This window comes from Dama dama, chromosome 12, assembly GCF_033118175.1.
Source record: "Dama dama isolate Ldn47 chromosome 12, ASM3311817v1, whole genome shotgun sequence".
In the NCBI taxonomy this organism is placed as follows: domain Eukaryota; kingdom Metazoa; phylum Chordata; class Mammalia; order Artiodactyla; family Cervidae; genus Dama; species Dama dama.
Window position 1 is genome coordinate 45,908,605 of NC_083692.1, and position 18,878 is coordinate 45,927,482.

At 36.4% G+C, this 18,878-nt stretch overlaps 1 protein-coding gene across 1 annotated transcript in view; it reads right to left on the reverse strand.

Annotated features, from left to right (window-relative positions):
- Window positions 1–18,878, reverse strand: part of WDR72 (WD repeat domain 72) — a 182,387-nt gene that overhangs the window by 53,048 nt on the left and 110,461 nt on the right. The window lies entirely within an intron of this gene.

Sequence of the window (18,878 nt, forward strand, 5' to 3'; positions counted from 1 at the left end):
TTTTATTCAAGTGATGTGATTCTTGGTCATCAATATTTAAAATTCATTCACTCCAGTTTTATAATATTATTGCTTTGCTCTTTTATTTATTAGTGTAATTTAAAAAAACAATTCCATTTATATCATAGATTCTGGTGGGTATATACTTCCAAATATCTTCTTTATTACCTATAACAGGACCTGAAAATTTCACTTTAGAAATAAATTATCTTTGGGTTTAAGGATATTGTAGTTCTAAACTTCTTGGAATTCCTAGAACTGTCACCTGTCTGTCTATCAAATATTTATTGAGAATCCTCAGGGTACCTGGCAGTGACTTAAGCATTGAAGATATAACAGTGATCAAGTTAGACGTATTCCTTTCCCATCATGGAGCTCACAGTCTCATGGGGGAGTAGACAAGAAACCAGGCAATGACAATACAGGGTGATCAGTATTATAACAGAAGAAGTATAGAGTAGGACATCTAACCTATTTGTGGGGAGCAGAGAGGGAATCCTCGAAGATGTGACATTCAATCTGGGACATGAACATTAAGCAGTGGTGGGGATGGGGAAGGGTTTTCAGGCAGGGGCTGCAGATTCTGCAAGAATGCCTTTTCCTCGTTGTAGCCTCAGGGATTTGCCCACTGCTTGGCTCACTGAAGGCACTAAAAATTTTTAAATAAATAAATGGGTGATAAAATAGCATGTGTGAGATTTGAGAGCCAAGTAGTAATAGGTCCTTTAAAGGAACTGAAAGAGTTTGGCTTGACTGAATTATAGGGTTAAACGTGGGTAGCAGGGGTCAAGATGACACTAGAGAGGAATCTAGTGGCCAGCTGAAAATCATTCTTGTGAATCATTCAAATAATATGTACTTTATCCTAAGAGAAAAGGGAAGTCATGTGTGCTTAAAGAAAACAAACCAGAAAAAACAAACCAAAAAAACCTTTTCTCCATAAGAATCTGATTTTTGGCTAACTTTAGTTGGATTCTTGGTACCTTGATAAAAGCAAAATGTCCACTGTATCTCAAGGTGACATTACTGATAGTAAAAATGACTTCTCATTGGTAAGTCATATCTGGACTAGGAAAAATTGTAAATGAACTATAAAAAAGACTCATTATCATAGCTTTGGGTGTCCTTGTGATTGGACCTGGCCAACCAGTGCCTGTGGACTTGCTGTAGGACATGCAAGGCTGTTAAGAACCGAGCTACTGGACTGCTGCTGTCTAGGAAGCAAGCAAGTGGTGGGTCCTGATCTCTGTCCTTCTGAGGAAAGAGGTGCCAGGTAGGGTGCATGATCATCTTGTGAGTCTAACTGTTTAGTTGATCCTAAAAAAAAAAAATCTAGAGAATATTGCACTTCTGAAAGGTCTTAATGGGAGAGTTGATTTGAACAAATCTGCTTTTGTAAATCACTTTAGCTATGGAATGCAAGTACCTCTAGGTCTGATTACTCTAATAATATATTGAACTGAGTTAGTTCAATAGTCTTGCTAGAACATGATGGAAGCCTACAAGGGGGAAAATGGAGAAAAGCACTCTGCTTTTAAGTTTCATCAAGACCTAGAGGCTCTAATCACATCAAGTGGGACGTATAGGTATGCAAACTGATTTCCATATCTTTTTGTGCATGGTTGATCTGTCACTTACAGGAGAAAGCATTAAGCTTACTGGCAAGTAAGAACAACCAGAGAAAAAGAGAGATCCTTTCTAAATGGGGACCATCAGGCAATTTTTTTTTAAAAAAAATCAGCAAATATTGCAAAGAAATCTGAATACAGTCTCAATCCTTAACTAGCTATTATATCTGAGCTTCTCTGAGCTTCAGGTTCTTAGGCAGGAAAACAAAGGGCTTAGACTCAATGACCTCAAAATGGTCTTGACTCAAAGGTCCTATGAGTCCTACTATCTGTATCACTTATATGCCAAGTACTATGGATGAAGCACAAGTTGGAATCAAGATTGCTGGGAGAAATATCAATTACCTCAGATATGCAGATGACACCACTCTTATGGCAGAAAGTGAAGTGGAACTAAAGAGCCTCTTGATGAAGGTGAAAGAGGAGAGTGAAAAAGCTGGCTTAAAACTCAACATTCAAAAAACTAAGATCATGGCATCCAGCCCATCACTTCATGGCAAATAGATGGGGAAACAATGACAGACTATTTTCTTGGGCTCCAAAATCACTGCAGATTGTGACTGTGGCCATGAAATTAAGAGATACTTGCTCCTTTAGAAGGAAAGCTATTTCAAACCTAGACAGCATATTAGAAAGCAGAGACATTACTTTGCCGACAAATGTCCATATAGTCAAGCTATGGTTTTTCCAGTGATCATGTATGGATGTGACAGTTGGACCATAAAGAAGGCTAAGTGCTGAAGAACTGATGTTTTTGAACTGTGGTGTTGGAGAAGACTCTTGAGAGTCCCTTGGACAGCAAGGAGATCAAACTAGTTAATACTAAAATAAAGCAATACTGAATATTCATTAGAAGAGCTGATGCTGATACTGAAACTCCAATACTTTGGCCACCTGATGCCAAGAGCTGACTCGTTAGAAAAGGCCCTGATAATGGGAAAGATTGAAGGCAGGAGGAGAAGGGGATGACAGAGGATGAGATAGTTGGATGGCATCACTGACTCAATAGACGTGAGTTTTAACAGGCTCAGGGAGATGGTGAAGGACAGGAAGACCTGGCGTGCTGCAGTCCAAGGGGTTGCAAAGAGTCAGACATGACTGAACAACTTAACAACAAATACTGATCTCTAACATCTCTCTCTTTATCACCCTGTTGTTGTTGTGCTTACTTGCTCAGTCGAGTCGTGACCCCACAGGCTGTAGCCTGCCAGGCTCTTCTGTCCATGAGATTCTCCAGGTCAGAATACTGGAGTGGGTTGCCATTTCCTTCTCCAGAAGATCTTCTCAACCCAGGAATCGAACCTGGGTCTCCTGCATTGCAGGCAGACTCTTTACCAACTGAGCTATGAAGGAAGCCGCCTTATCCATAAGGATACTGAAAAGTCAGGATACGCCTATAGCAGAAAGATCAAGGAATGGGAGCCATAGCTAGAGTCAGTCTATATTCAAAGTAGAACTGAGGACTCCATGATTTCTCTTCATCCAAATTTCAGCCTGGTAACATGGTGGTCACATGTATCACCGAAGAACTTTATCATGTGCTTTCGATTCTTCAAGTGGCAGGTCCTATGGCAGACTCTGATAGGTCCATCTAATCTGAGATTGCTTAAGACAGCTGTCCACGTGTCTAGAGTACTTGCTGCAACATTTGCCCAGCACAAGCTCTCAGTGACTGCTGATGACTGACAGAATTAATAGAGATCATCAATACTTTAGTACTCCTGTGCTAGTCAATATCTTGAAAAAAGACATAGAAATTCAATGTAATTTAAGCCAAATATCTAAAGCAAAATGATGTGAAGTGAAAATAATAATTTAATTTTTAAAAACCTGTCTCTAAGAGATCTGAGCACTTTCATATCTTAAAGGGACACTCAAATGTACTGACATATGGTTATATGACATTAAGAATTCAGGGGGAAATCTTTGTTTTCACAAAAAGTTTTGAATTAGTAAATTTCAGTGAAAAGCATTGCGTATACTTCTAGGAAATCTCATCATGATCTCAGTGTAATAGCCATTTGTAAAAGAGCTCTGAACTGAGTCCATGCCAGGGAGCATTATTGGAAAATGGCCCGCTCCGACAACTTCCTGGAATTCCTCTCTGTGCAAGTCAGCAGCTTATTTGGCATCAGCTGGCACTAAACTGAGGCCCTGGGAAGTATAAGGTGCATTCTTTGGTGACATGGTATGCAGTTTTATAGCTTCAGTTTTATAAAGGAGTCAGCCAGACAATAGCTCATCTTATTCAAATTATGAGGTTGGTCTCTTTAAAAAATAAAGCATACAACTAAAAAGTCCATAGAAAAAAATGAAATTGGGGTAATTAGGCAGGTATTTGTTATAGTATTGCAGTTTTTTAGCAGGCACAGGGATGGACAGGAGGAATGATACAGCTTCTCTCCACGTGACCCAGTCCAGTGGTTTCTACTCTGCCTTCCATGGAACTTCAGCATTTTTCAGAAGGAATTCATAACTGTCTGATTCAATTTTTCTCTTTAAAATATACATCATAGCTATTGGTAAAGAACTGTAATTTTAAAAGTCAAAATTTTGTACTAATTTTTAATAAACTTGGAAACAATAAACATTGATTTATGCTGCCAAATAGCTATTTCTGTACAGATCTAAGATTAATTTCTGATTTATATTTAAATTTATGAATGTATCATTGATTAAAGAGGTTGCATGTATGTGTTTTACTGTTAGTAGCAGTTTCACTCATGTAAAATTATATAAACAAGTGCTATTGAAGTGCTATTCTGCTTACTAACATGAATCATAATTTTTTCACAACAGTATATCCAAACCGATATACTAAAGTGAATTAGATGTTAAGACCAAAGGTTTATATGACTGTCATCCATCTGTCTTAATTTCATATCTCATAATTCATAGAATTTGACAGATTGTTTCAGTTTTACAAAAGATTCAGATACGAAAATTTTAAAACACCAGTTTAGATCATTTCTTAAATAACAAAAAGAAGCTAGTCATTGGTAAAAATCTTTAGAAATATTTATGCTTTATACATGAGATGGAAGTTATTGGTGAAACTTGGCTTTGTTTTTCTAATATTTTGTAAATTCTCAATTATGACTATATAGAAGATCCCATGGCCTTCCCAGATGGCTTGGTGGGTAAAGATTCTGCCTGCAATGCAGGAGATTCAGGAGTTGTGGGTTCTATCCCTGGGTCAGGGAGATCTCCTGGAGGACGGCATGGCAACCCACTCCAGTATTCTTGCCTGGAGAATCCCATGAACAAAGGAGCCTGGTAGGCTACAGTCCATGGGGTCGCAAAGAGTCAGACAGGACAGAAGATCCCATATGACAGTGAAAACAGCCTAGCTCACTTTATAGCATAGAAAGTATTTTGTAGTAACTGTCTAATATTTAAGCAACTATGTATACAGTAACAAATCACAGCTCTTCCTTCTAGCAATCAGAAATGGAAAATTTCAGAACCTGTGTTCTAAAAAAGCCTATGAAGGTTTACCTGACTTTTCATTTCTGATTTGATAAAAGGAATGAATAATTTTGGATTACTGCTACCCATTAAAAGAATAGATTAAGAACATTAAAATGTGTAATGATGGCTTGTGAATTTGGGAAATTGAGGGTTGGGCAAGGAGCAGACAGGGAATGTGAGGCTATATTCAATACAACTAGGGAGGGAAACCTGCCAATTGTAATAAATAAAATGACTTATGATGCCTTCACCCTCTTCATGTAGTTGTTATAACTGAAGCATCTAAGTGCTTTATATCATTAGTCACTACTATATTGCAGTTTCATTCTTACATTTTTCAGTACCTTTTATATGTATGATTTATGTCTGCAGAACATAACTAGAAACAGAATATATGCCTTACATACAGATTCCAGAAAAAGATAGAATTCAGCTAAGTAAACTTTTTTTTAAATCCAGTTCTGTAATGGTGTTTGTTGTAAGACACGAGGTTTTTCCGGTAAAACATATCCTCCTGTAGCTTTACTTTCCATGTATGGACTACTTCCAGGGCCGTACTTGTTTCTTAAGCTATATCATGGTGGAATCTTATCCTTTATAATGTTTTGGAGAAAGCTGAGGGTGGCGCCTGTACAATTTGATTTGGTGTAAAAATATACACCAAATCTGATTTCTGTTACATTAAGGCATTCTCTGACAAAATATACAGAACAAGAAATGAAGTGAATTGTGTTTTAGAAATATCTTGCAAGCTTGTTTCCCCGAATACCTGACCACTAATTTTTAAAAATGGATCAAAACCCACTTTAATTGAATATTTAATAGATGATTTAATGTTCAAGTTAAGATACATTTTAAATGCTAAATATAAAAATGATTTGTGTTTGCTTACTGGAAATATTTGTAATACAAGTGAATATATATAATAAACCAATATTTAAAGCAAATTTACTATGGAAGAAATGAAATCACTATCTTCAATTTATAAAGATGCTACATTCATCAAACTGTATTTTTGACTGAATTGGTTTTTATAATATGAATACCATAACAGTGGACTTCCATTAACAATTGAAAAATTTAACTCATTTTTAAAAATATGTAAAGTATTTTCCTTTAAAATGAGCCACTGGAAACATAAAAATGGCAATATCCTCCTAGGGATATAGCTAGAGGAAAACACATCAATTTGCATAAATAAATGAGCTTACTCTTTTGTAAATTCCTTCCTGTACATGATGCCCCGTCTGTGGGACTTACAGAAAAGAATCTGAGATTAACAAACAGGAACGTGCAATTTAGTCTAAGACCATTTTCTAACAAGTCGTGTAAACATAGCAAAAGATTTAAGTCTTTCATGCCCTAATTTTCCTTCCATTGAAATGGGCAAAAGCTCACTTTATTTGAAAATAATCCACTTTTTTTTTTCTTTTAGTTTCTAAAAATAGGGGTCAACTACATATTTTGGCATTCCTGAAACAAACATTTCTTCACAGTACATTATGAATAGACTTTAGCTAATCTGGAGAATTTAAAATAAGAGAGTCCTAAGAAAATTCTAAAAACTCTTTTTGCGTTTCTCAACATTAAACACAAACACATTATGGTACTTGAATACTATTCTTACCTGGAAATTGCCCTGACTTATTTGCTACAAAAAAAGACTGATTAAAACCTTTCATTCTCTTTCAGTATTATGAGAACCCCAGACAAGTGTTAATGGATATGTTACTGAATCAGTCAGGTGAGTAGGCAATTCTATATTGCATTACAGGTATTTGTACCATTACCTTCTGAAACTCTGTTTCATAGTGCAGAGTATGTCATATAAAAATAAATGATACTGCCCAATCTCAGCAGTTTGAAAGAAACATAAATCAATGGCATAAGGGAAGCAGGTGATGTAATGACTCTAGACTTAAGTAGATGGCTTGAAGAGATGGATCATCAAGTTTAACCTTTGAAATTATTCATAGGATATTAAATACACAAAAAAGCACATTTCAAAGTTACCTTGCTTTGCTAAATTCTGTTCTTTAAATAAATTTTCCTAATGTGGTAAAGAGAAATAATATAGCCCATTCCTAGAAAATATCTAATAGCAAACACTTAATAAGCCTGGTCATAATGTTTCAGTTAAGAATGTTGGTAAAGGAAGTCAATAATGTCTACATAAATCCATACACAGAAAAAGGAAAAAAAAAATCAATGGTGAAACTCAAACTTGTCTATAAATGGTAAATAATCCAAATGCATCCCAAAAAAGATGAGAAATCAGACCAAGTATTTTACAAATACAAGTTGGGAAACATTTAAGAACTGATTCAGAAAGGGTGGGGGATTCAGATAGTGAGCAAATATAAAGGAGAAATAACTTCAAATTAGCCCCAAGAACAACAGCAGTGTTGAAGGTGTGACTAATATGACCTGGATTCTGATGATCCTGAAGGACATTCACTGTTATTTGGTCTAAAAGCAGGGAGATAAAATTTCTCTCCTCTATGTAATGTAGGCATACTTTCTTTCTTTATGTGAGACGTGAAGCACTAATGTTCCATCTAAATAACCTAGTTTTATGAAGAAGTGATTTGAAAAAGTAAGAAAAGTAAGTATTGCTTTGCAAATAAATACTAAACAGAGAGACTCTGACAAAATTTGGACACAAGGATTCTTTGCATCTCCTGCTCTATTCAGTGTCTACTTTGCACTGGAAATGCCTCACTTCTCTTAAAATAATTTATAATGGCTTCCTTTTTCTTTCAATAAAAAGTCCATTGCCAGATTCTTTATATTCTAGGTGTCTCACCTTTTGGATCTAGACTGAAGCATCCTCATTTCCTATTCCCTACCCACATCAAATTTATCGCTATTTACTGACCAGGCCACATTGTATACCTCTGTGTCTGTCCTCATGTTACTCCTTTTGCCTGAAATACCCTTCTTACACCAAACTCTTTCCCACTGGAGGCAGTTGGGTCCTCCCAAAAGCACATGTAAGGATGGAGTTAGAAATGCAAAAGGCTTACTAGAGAGTAACATGTGAAAGAAAAAGGGCAAAAACAGAGCTGGGTAAGGAGCTCTCTGGTTACTACACAAATGTTTCAGTCTTTATCAACCCAGTGGAGACTCCAGGACAAAACTGTTCACTAGAGGAGTCTGTCTGTTCACTAGAGGAGTCTGTCTGTTCACTAGAGGAGTCTGTCTGAATGGGGGTAGCTAGGCCCTGGTACCACCACCTTGCGCAGTCATTGTCCCGGGAAGAATACGACCTTTGCTCCAATTCAGGGATGAATCCTGGATGTACCAACAGCTGTCAGTTGGCCATACTCCTCACATCTGGGCAAGTTGTCCTCTCATACAGAGTGATCTAAAAAGTGCGTCTTTCCATGTCTGCCACACCATTATCCTCCAAAGCAAACACGAATGTTTACTCCTGCGTGAAGCCTCTAAAAATCACCCCAAGGCAAACAGTGGCCCTCCATGCTTCCACAGCAGTGTGAATTGTCTATCTTATACCACACTGTGGCCTTGTTATGTTTATAGGACTCTGCCTTTTGGAAATAGAAATCACATCATATTCTTCTCAGATTCTGGTAGATAGCTTGGGAAACAGAGTATCTAACCTATAACACATTCAAAGAGGTAGAGTGAATAGATGGATGTGTGGACCTACCAGATGGATGACTGGTCAGATTGGTTATTACCTATTCTTGTGCAGATGCCAAGGCATACACTTTGTCTATTTTCATGGTGTTATAAACTTCTCAGAAATTACTTTAATATACTTTAAGTACCAATGGGATATTGGATTTTAAAGATAAGATGTATCAATATCACTTATATGTGGAATCTAAAAAAAAAAAAATGATATAGATGTACTTATTTGCAAAGGAGAAATGGAGACACAGCTGTAGAGAATGGATATATGGAAACCAGGGGAATGTGGCGTAGGATGAACTGGGATATTGGGGTAGACATGTATACACTACTATGTATAAAATAGAGAACTCATGAGAACTTACTGTATAGCCCAGAAAACTCTACTCATTGCTCTGTTGTGACCTAAATAAATGGGAAGGAAATACAAAAAAGGGGGGATATAGGCACACATATAGCTGATTCACTTAGAATTAACTCTGCTATACAGCAGAAACTAACACAACATCATAAAACAGCTATACTCCAATAAAAATTAATATAAAAAAAGATAAGATTATCAAAAATTAGTGTGTTCTAAGCCAAACTTTTGGAATTATGTTCCCAGCATTTAAATAAACCTGTGTATCACTTCCCATCCATTATTCTCACTTCCAGTTTTGCTCAATTGACATATTAGGAGATAGGTTACCTAATTTTTAATTTTAAGATGTGCTATGTTTATTCTCTACTGTAAAATAATCATTTAATTTCAATTATAAATTTTGGACTTTTAAAAAATGACTTCCTTGGAGAATGCTTAGTAGTCAGTAGCATGCCTTCTTCATTTAATCAGCCAACAACATTGATTCTATGCCACATCCACTGCCAGGCTTTGAGGACACAAAGACTAAAGTGAAAGGATAGAGTAAGAAGTTCTTTATCTAATGAAGGAGACGGAACTGCAATCTGATGATTTGTTGTATGTCCTTGGAAGAACTATGACCAATGAAGAAACAACATGGGCGGAGTGCAAAGAAAGGAGCAGACACAGAGGAGCTAAGGAAAGAACTCCTTGAGTTAGCTGGAGGTTCTTAATTCCATTATCTCCCTTTGCGTTTCCAAAACAGGAAAGGACAGAAACAAAGAAAGGCATCAGAATGTATAGAATCCCTTGCTGAAGGCTTTGGTTGTCAGCAGGGTTGGTACTGCCCCCTGGAGGAAGACTTTGGAAACTGCTGAGGCAAGGGGCCTTTGCTTTCCCCAATGATTTTGGAAAGGTGAAAATACTTAATGGCATTTAGTGGGCAGGAGTAAGAAAAGGCAGATGTCCTGCTGTGCTCAGGATGGCCCTTCACAATGAAAAAATTATCCTGATGTTTCACATGGCTTTCAAGTTTTCCACTGGACGTTCATGGAAGGGAAAGCCTTGCTTATAATTTCTTGAGTCCAGTACCTAACTTTCTTTTACACATAGGGATCTTTCAAGGCTTTGACTGTGCCTTCAATTTTCTAGGAAAGATACTAACTCAAATCCATCTCGACACCAACGTCACCAACAGCACCATCATGCCTGTGCAGGCCTGCATTTGCAGCTGTCATTTCAGCAATGAAATGTTTCCCAGTCAGCATTTTATTATATCTTTTAGTATGGTCATGACCAAGCTTTTACCTATTGACATATTTTTATTATGAATTTCTTAATCTTTGCTTTTTATCCTTTAAATTGTGTATAAATTATTTGTGAGGTAGGTTTGATTACTTATGAACTTCATTTTAGAATTAGAGAGGGAATATTAGAAATTGTTAACAATATTTCTGTCCATTCTAGGACTGAAAAGAGTTGAGAAACACCATACTTAAAGTTTCTAAAATTTAAGACCAACTTCATTCTGACTAAAAGCCTGGAAGACTGTTCACAGTTACCGTATTCTTATGTATATTCAGTTACTAAGGGGAATTTTTACATTGCCCCAGATTAGCAGGGCTGCCTGGCTGGATGGCAGGCATTCCTGCATAGATATGAATAAAGGGCCCATGATCATCTGTATCAGGTAAAAGGAAAAAGAAGCAACAATCTTCTTTGAATTAGCTGTCTTCATTTCTTGTGGCTTATTCTCCTGGGTTGCCTTGTTTTTTGCCTTCAAACATCTGTGGCATTAATTTTTCCTGGTAACTCTCTAGACAGATATTTAGTTTGTCCCTGAACTAAGAAAAATACATTTAAAAAAAATGCCTCCAGATTAACGTTTTAGAAGAAAACCATCACTGTCCCTATAATGACCTTTTCTATTCTCTTCCTACCTACACACAATTAGCATATTATTTAGCATTTCTTCCATTCTTAGACCACAGTTCTTTGATACATGTCTGTCACTGTCATTTATCATTCCTCCACTTATGTAGGCAACACACTTAATGAGCACCCATCATGAGCCACGTGGTACATTACCTGCTAGAAGCACAAGATTAATAAATTCCAACTTTAGCCCTCAAGGAGTTCAGAGAGTTGGGAAAGAAAGGCGAATAAACAAGAAACTAGAGTGCCAGATGATATAGACTATTTAGAAGGATATACAAGAAATGTATGAAATGACCTAATAAAAGATTTGTAGTACCTTACATTGAACCTTAGACATAGTAAATGGTTAATAAGAGATGTTTACAAGTTATTAAAATTGTTCTAAGGCTGAAAATTGGACAGATATATTGACAAGTTAAAATGGTAAAATAAGGGTGCTGCCAGCAAGATGAATGACATTCTGATGGAATGGGATATTCTAGTGACATGAGACAGACTTTATTTTCTTGAGCTCCAAAATCACTGCAGATGGTGACTGCAGCCATGAAATTAAAAGATGCTTGCTCCTTGGAAGAAAAGCTCTGACCAACCTAGACATCATATTAAAAAGCAGAGACATTACTTTGCCAACAAACGTCCATGTAGTCAAAGCTCCTTTTTCCAGTAGTCATGTATGTATGGATGTGAGAGTTGGACCATAAGGAAAGCGAATAACTGACTCATTGGAAAAGACCCTGATGCTGGGGACGATTGAATACAGGAGAAGAAGGGGACAACAGAGGATTAGATGGTTGGATGGCATAACCGACTCAATGGAAAGCAAGCTCTGGGAGTTGGTGATGGACAAGGAAGTCCGGCGTGCTGCAGTCCACGGGGTCTCAAAGAGCTGGACAGAACTGAGCGACTGAACTGAACGACATAAGAACATCTGCATAATATTTCCTTCAACCACCATTTCTCTAACAGTTGCCTTGCCATGTGCTAGACACTGTACTCTCTGGTGAGAATACAAAACTGACTAAATCCCTACTTTTTCTCTCAAGGAATTTAGTTGTATCAAAATTGTTTCCAGAACTAGGAATGCGTATGCATATTGACTAATGGCATCGCATTTAAGGTAGAAACTAGTATCACACAAGGTGCCAGGCTCAGAGGCAGAAATGGAGTCAGCAGGGAGGAGGCTGACCCAAACGCATCAGGTTGTAAGCAGAACTCTATCTTAGCAGTGTTCGGGCTGCTGGCTGCAAGAGATCACAAATGAGCCAGACATTCAAGAAGAGACAGGTGAGTCAGAACCCAGGACATGAATCCAAACACTGAGGAAATGGTGTTTGACACAGCAGCTCCTTAAATACTTCCACAGAGAAGCTGTAGCTGAATGAAGAATAAGAAGACGAGTTTCAAGCAAGTCTCCAGGCTCTCTAAAAACATCAGATTGAAACCAGGTCATGACGAAATGAGTAATGAAGAGCTAAATAATCAACCATTAGGAAAGAAGCTCTGGAGTGGTTAAAAGTGAAATTCGTTCATGTGTCTATTTTTAATTTTTTTGTGAGCTTTCTGTGTGCACACACATGATCCTGGGGTGATGATGCTTAGAAAACAATTTCATGTGTGTATTCAGGCTATATCTGGCCACTACAGGAAAGCAATCAGCTGATTTTTCTTGTCTTCTTTTTCCATTACTAATTAGAAATTGGCTGAATTTTTAGTACAAGCTACCCTGTTATCCATCCATTCATTCATCCTCTTAATAATCACTTATTACCAGCTACTAGGTGAAGAACCATCCCAGGTGATAGGAGGAAGAAAGATAAATGGACCAACCCCGTCCTTGAGAGGTCAGCGTTGGGAGGCCAGTCTCAATTTGGAGAACAATAGTGCAAAATACATCAATTTCAGGGACAGTATCTAGATCACTTTTCCTTTGTCAATAAATTTAAATGGGCATGCAGACAATAATCGATAAATTGGTGCCCGCACAACTGTCACCAAGGAAATATTTAACTCAATTCCTTGATGCTACTGTCTCTGCACAGCCGGGCCAGGTTGGCATTCTGATTGCTCATGAGGAAAAAGGACAATGCAACACTCTAGTTCTTCATATGCCAAGATGAAAATCATCAATCTCAATCTCTGTGAAAGATGAAACTACTTTGGTAAAAAGAGCAGTGAACTCTATCAGTCTTTCTGAGGCAATGCAATCTTAAAGATGATTCAGAGAAGGAGGAAGCAGTGAAGTTCAGGATTTATATAGGGAGAAAGGAAAATGATAAAAATACTTCATCTGTTTTGCAAGAAGCAAAAATAAGACAGAACATATGTTAAACCCAAATGGCAACTGGTTTTTGAAAGGTATGTAATGTACCCTAGGTGCTAAATTATTTGCTAATCATATGCAAATTCCTCATCATTCAACATGAATATCTTGATATTTAAAAAGATTGTCTATTATATAATTCAAATTAATCTATAAAAATGAAAATTTATATTTCCTCTTTCTCCCATACTGCCAACCTTTTGACTAATATGTATATGCCAAATCTTTTTCATATCTAGCATTTACCAGTTGGCATTTCCAGTTCCCAAGCATAAAACCTTCTAATTTGTAACCACTAAAACTTATGTAAGTGTATGTTCCAAACAAAGCTATTTAATATTAAGTGCATCTTTTGTGAAATAGCTTATAGTGTCTCATCCAAAGGTTAATAGAAATTAGTTATTCGATATTTGCTCATTAGTTGATTCAAGAGAGCATTTCCTGTGTTGTTATACCAAATGTTTGGGGTTCTGTAGCCTTGTGATCCCCAACCTGGGCAATATCTATCTTTCTAACTGTCATATAGGAGACACATGGTAAATATTGATGAATTCAGAAATACTAAAGGAAAATAGTGTTTAATTGGAAAGCAATGCCAGATAGTAATGAAGAACCCAGATTCTGATGCTTTGGTTTAACTCTTGGTTCTGTTGCTTGTTCGGAATAGACTTTGGGAAAGTTACTTCTCTGTATCTGTTTTCTCATCAATAAAATGGTAATAACAATACTACCTATCCTCACTGAACTGTTGCCTGAATCAAATGATTTAAGGTACATGAGGCACTTAGAACATACTAAGCCATATCAGTGTTAGATGTTATTATTATCATCGCTGTCACTATCAGTGCTATTCTAGAAGGCTGAGAATTCCCTGGTGGCTCAGACGGTAAAGTGTCTGCCTAAAATGCAGGAGACCCGGGTTCAATCCCTGGGTCGGGAAGATCTTCTGGAGAAGTAAATGGCAACCCATTCCAGTATTCTTGCCTGGAAAATCCCATGGATGGAGGAGCCTGGTAGGCTACAGTCCATGGGGTTGCAGAGAGTCGGACACGGCTGAATGACTTTACTTTCACTTTAATTAGGAGAGGAAGGCATTGGCACAATGAGATTCAAAAAGGGCACATGCTCTCCAGAGAAGAAATTAAGGATGTATGGGTTTCTCTCTATTGTTCAGGTTCCACATTTATGCATGTGTGGATCAGATAATTCTTGGGAGAAAGAAAAGGGCATAAGTGTTTTCACTGGCCTTTGAAACAGCTGCCTTCTCCTACTCCAGCTTTTTTTGCTTGGCTAAATTATGTTCATCTTTCAAGTCTTGCATTAGGCATCTCTTCTTCAAAGAAGTCTTCTTGACCTCAAATCTGGGTTAGGTACTGCTTTGATGTGTTCCTGCAAACTCATCCATAGCATTTGATAGTCCATGGTCTTCAACTGGGGATTTCCAATTCATTGGTTGTACCACCAACTCATGGATCAGTAAGTACACAGAGGCATAGAGGAGTGATGCATAAAGATGTATTCAAAGTTTTGGAGCTAGCACAGTGTGCCGTACAGAATATCAAGTTATCATCCCTTCATAACAAAAAGCTTATCGTATCTGCCTTCTGAGTCCACTCAAAGGCTGTGGTTGGGATACTTTCTTGCAGAAAATACAAAGAAGAACTCTGATGCATGCATCACCAGTATATGTATGTTTGCTTATAAATAATATACATCCTATTAGTATATCAACATTAAGTCCATTCTAAAATATACACGAAAATAAAAATTTCAAAAGGAAAACATTAACATACACATACACACACAATAGTGCCATTTATACTTTTTTTGCTTAAGATTGCATTATTAGAATTATCTTCAATCATAGTTTCTTGGTGAGAAACTTTTGTTCGTATTCTGAGAGTTACTTTAGTTAATGCTAGAAAATAAAATCTGTAGGTCATCTGAGCAGGGACACTTGAAACTGAACATAGGAGAGGCAGCCTTCTGGGAAGTGAATCTTCCACTCTCTACCCAGAATATCCCATGGGATACTACTGCACTACCCAACATAGGAATCAAATCAGCTTACCAAAGTCAATCTACGGATCAAGGATATTTTTGTTGAAAAAAATGCAAGTATAGATTTTGATTATCTCACTCTTCCATATTCATATCATCAGCAAATACTTTGGCAACCCACTTCAGTATTCTTGCCTGGAAAATCCCATGGACAGAGGAGCCTGGCAGCCTGGCGGGCTACAGTCTATGTGGTCGCAAAGAGCCAGACATGACTGAGCAATTGAGCATAGCACCTTTATAGACATTCAAAATCTGATCACTTCTCACCTTCTCCAACCAAGCCACCATTTGTGTTCCAAGATGCCATCATTTGGATTAGCATTATACGACCTCCCAACTGGTCTCCCAGCTTCTGCTCATGGCCCTGAACTTTAGGCAGTGAGATTCCCTTAAAATATGTGCCCATTGTCTGTTCTCCCATCTCAGAGAGAAAGCTTAAGTCCTCAGTCTGATACACAAAAGGCTTTCTATGATAATCCCCCATTACTTCTCTGCTCCTTGCTCACTTGCCTTACACAGATCTTTTCTAAATTACTTCTGTGGCTTTAAGAATGCATTGGCCTTCTCACTTAGCCTGAAGGCCTCAAAGGAAAAGGAAGATGTATTTACCATAACTAATAATGTCAGGAAAGAGTTTCCCTGTGAGGTAGTCAGACACTATGTTTCAAAGCCTCTCTACAACTAGACAGATTTTCTTCTGAGATATTCAACAAGCAGATGAAAACTGTCCTATGCCAGTTCTTCTACCGATGGCCACCAGGACCACAAAACTTTTCTGTTAAATATATCTTGATTTACTATAAAATAATGGTTTTACTTAAAGAGCACATTTTCATTATTTAACTTTGCAGATAAGACTTTGAAAATGATGCAAACAATAAAGATTATTTGCAGCACCCTTATTTTGTGTATAATCTTCACAACCACACAGTTTAACATGAATTTAAATTCAGCCAGTAATTCTAAGCCTCCATTTCTATCTCAACCAATTTATTTAATGAAACAATTCAGAGTACTTGCTTAAACTGATCCAAATAACATTTTAAAAAAGTGAAGGGAAATAGCTTTCTAAAGCATTTTGATAATAGAAACCACTGCTGTTCTTTAAAGTAATCAATCTTAACCTCAAATGTGAGTGCTAATTATACAATTTCTTATTAAAGAGATTCAAGTAGATCGCAGTGTGATCGTTATAAAACTGTAAACTCAGATAAAATTCACAGATCTCCCATAAAATACTGATTCACAAATATTAGGACCTCAAATAAAATACAAGCTGTGAAAGGTAACAAGTGAAAACGCTGAAAAATAAGATACAAAATTATAAAGTGCAAACAGTTCTTACTTTACTGATTCCATCTCATGTACAAACCTTTCAAGAAACCTGGTGATTTTCTTTATGAGGGCTGTGATGGCAACGGTTGAACATTCTGCATTTTCTTTGTTAATAGAAACTATGATTTATGAGAGAGGAATAAAAATCTAAGAAAACCACTCAATAAATTATTCAATTTTCAGATCAAGCTGATTACAGCAAATTTCCTTCATGCTGCAAGTATGGAAAATGCAGCTTATTGGATAAAATGAATGTTTAAGAGAATATCTAGAATTGTTTCCTTGTTTTCAGTAATTTGGTGACTGTAGACAAGTCATATACCTTCTTTAAGCCCAGTTTATTCATTAAAAAAGTGAAATAGTAATAGGAAGCATGTCTCAAAGTGCAAGAGATACACTACTAGAGGCATTCAAGATACCCAGTATGGTGATGAACTTTTTTCCAAATACTATTTATTTCTATGTGTATGAGAAAGATACATAATTAGTATGTTAACCTAAATATTCATAGAGGCTTATTTCAGGAAAAGCCGAGGTAGCACCATGGAGATCTCTCTTCTTCAGATAGTAGTTCTTTTCAGCTGTTAGAACATTGTAAGAGTGCAATAACTGTTGCTGTTAATATTATTTTTCCTTAAGATCTATTAACATTATTGTCATATTACCACAGCACTAATAAGCCAAACATACTACACCCAACATAAAAGAAGTTTATGAGTATCTATACAAAAAAAACCATCTGTTACTTTTGAAATGGTTTACAAATAAAATGGAAGAAATTAAGGAACCAAGAAAGAATAAAAGAAAATAGGAAAACAAACAAAAACAAGCAGGAGGAATGGGAAACTCATAGAGGAAAAATGAGAAAGGACCTGATAAAATTAAACAATATAAACCATTTATCATAAGAATATTTGATAAAATGATATGTTGCAATCACACTGAGGCTAAGTAAATCTGCCTATAAAATTTGAGGTATAATCATATTTGGTGAATACCACCTACATCATCCTCTTAACTTTTGAATCAGGATATCTGAGATAAGTAAAATAGCTTTTTAGTTATTTATTTTTAAAAATTCCATCAAGTAATGCAGTGCATACCACTAGTAAAGATCTAAAGCTTTTCCTGTAATTATACTTAGCTCCTCTGAATAGTTTTAAAATTAGTTTTGTTTATTTTTTCCAAAAGGGGAAAAATGGCAGTGTTAGTATCCAATATAATATTGCTTGCAAATTTTCCTCTTCAATGCTTGTCATTTGCTTCCTATATACTTGCAATTGGAGTTAATATTTTTGTATAAGGAATATGTCCCAGGACAATATATACTTATTACTTTGTGAAAATATTATATTTATTTTAAATAAAATATTCTAAATTTAATCCACCAACATATATCAAGTAGTTTTAATATTTTTGTGTTCCAATTCTTATCACAAGCTAATCCTAAATTTTCTAAAGGATCGCTCAATAATGATAAAGATAGATAATATTTATTAAAATCCGGATTCTTTAGTCATAGTAAGATTCAGTTCCATAGAATTAATAATTCTCAATAATTCTCTATTATGAAGTTTCACCAGAAGGCCCAATCTGATGAAACTTCAAATAATGAGTAAGCCATGTGATAGCAAAACTCATAAAAATTTCACCTTGATAGCCTGCCAAGAATTTCTCAACCAGAAATGAGGCTTATGGGCCAATGGATAAATTAGACACTAGGGATAAGTAACAGAAATACCACCAAGTGAGAATTAACACGTGATGAATGACACTAGCTGCTTTGGAGAGACACTACAAGTGTCTCTCCAAATGAATCAAGAACACAAATGTAGTCAGTGAAAATTAATTTAAAAAGGAATTTTTCTACTTCTTGTTTGAAAGGTGTAATACAAATACAATTATGTGACATGAACCATGAGGAAGGCATTAAAGAGAGTAAATTTGCCAGATAATTAAAGCTAATTTCTTTACAACAAAAAAACAAGTGACTTGAAATCACCACTTAGTTTTAACAAATTACTATCTGAATTTACCAGCCTCAGTGACTTTCTTGGTATTAGGAAATATTCCATCTATTTTGATCTTTGGCCACCTTTGAAAAAGCCTTTTTCTGCTACCTATC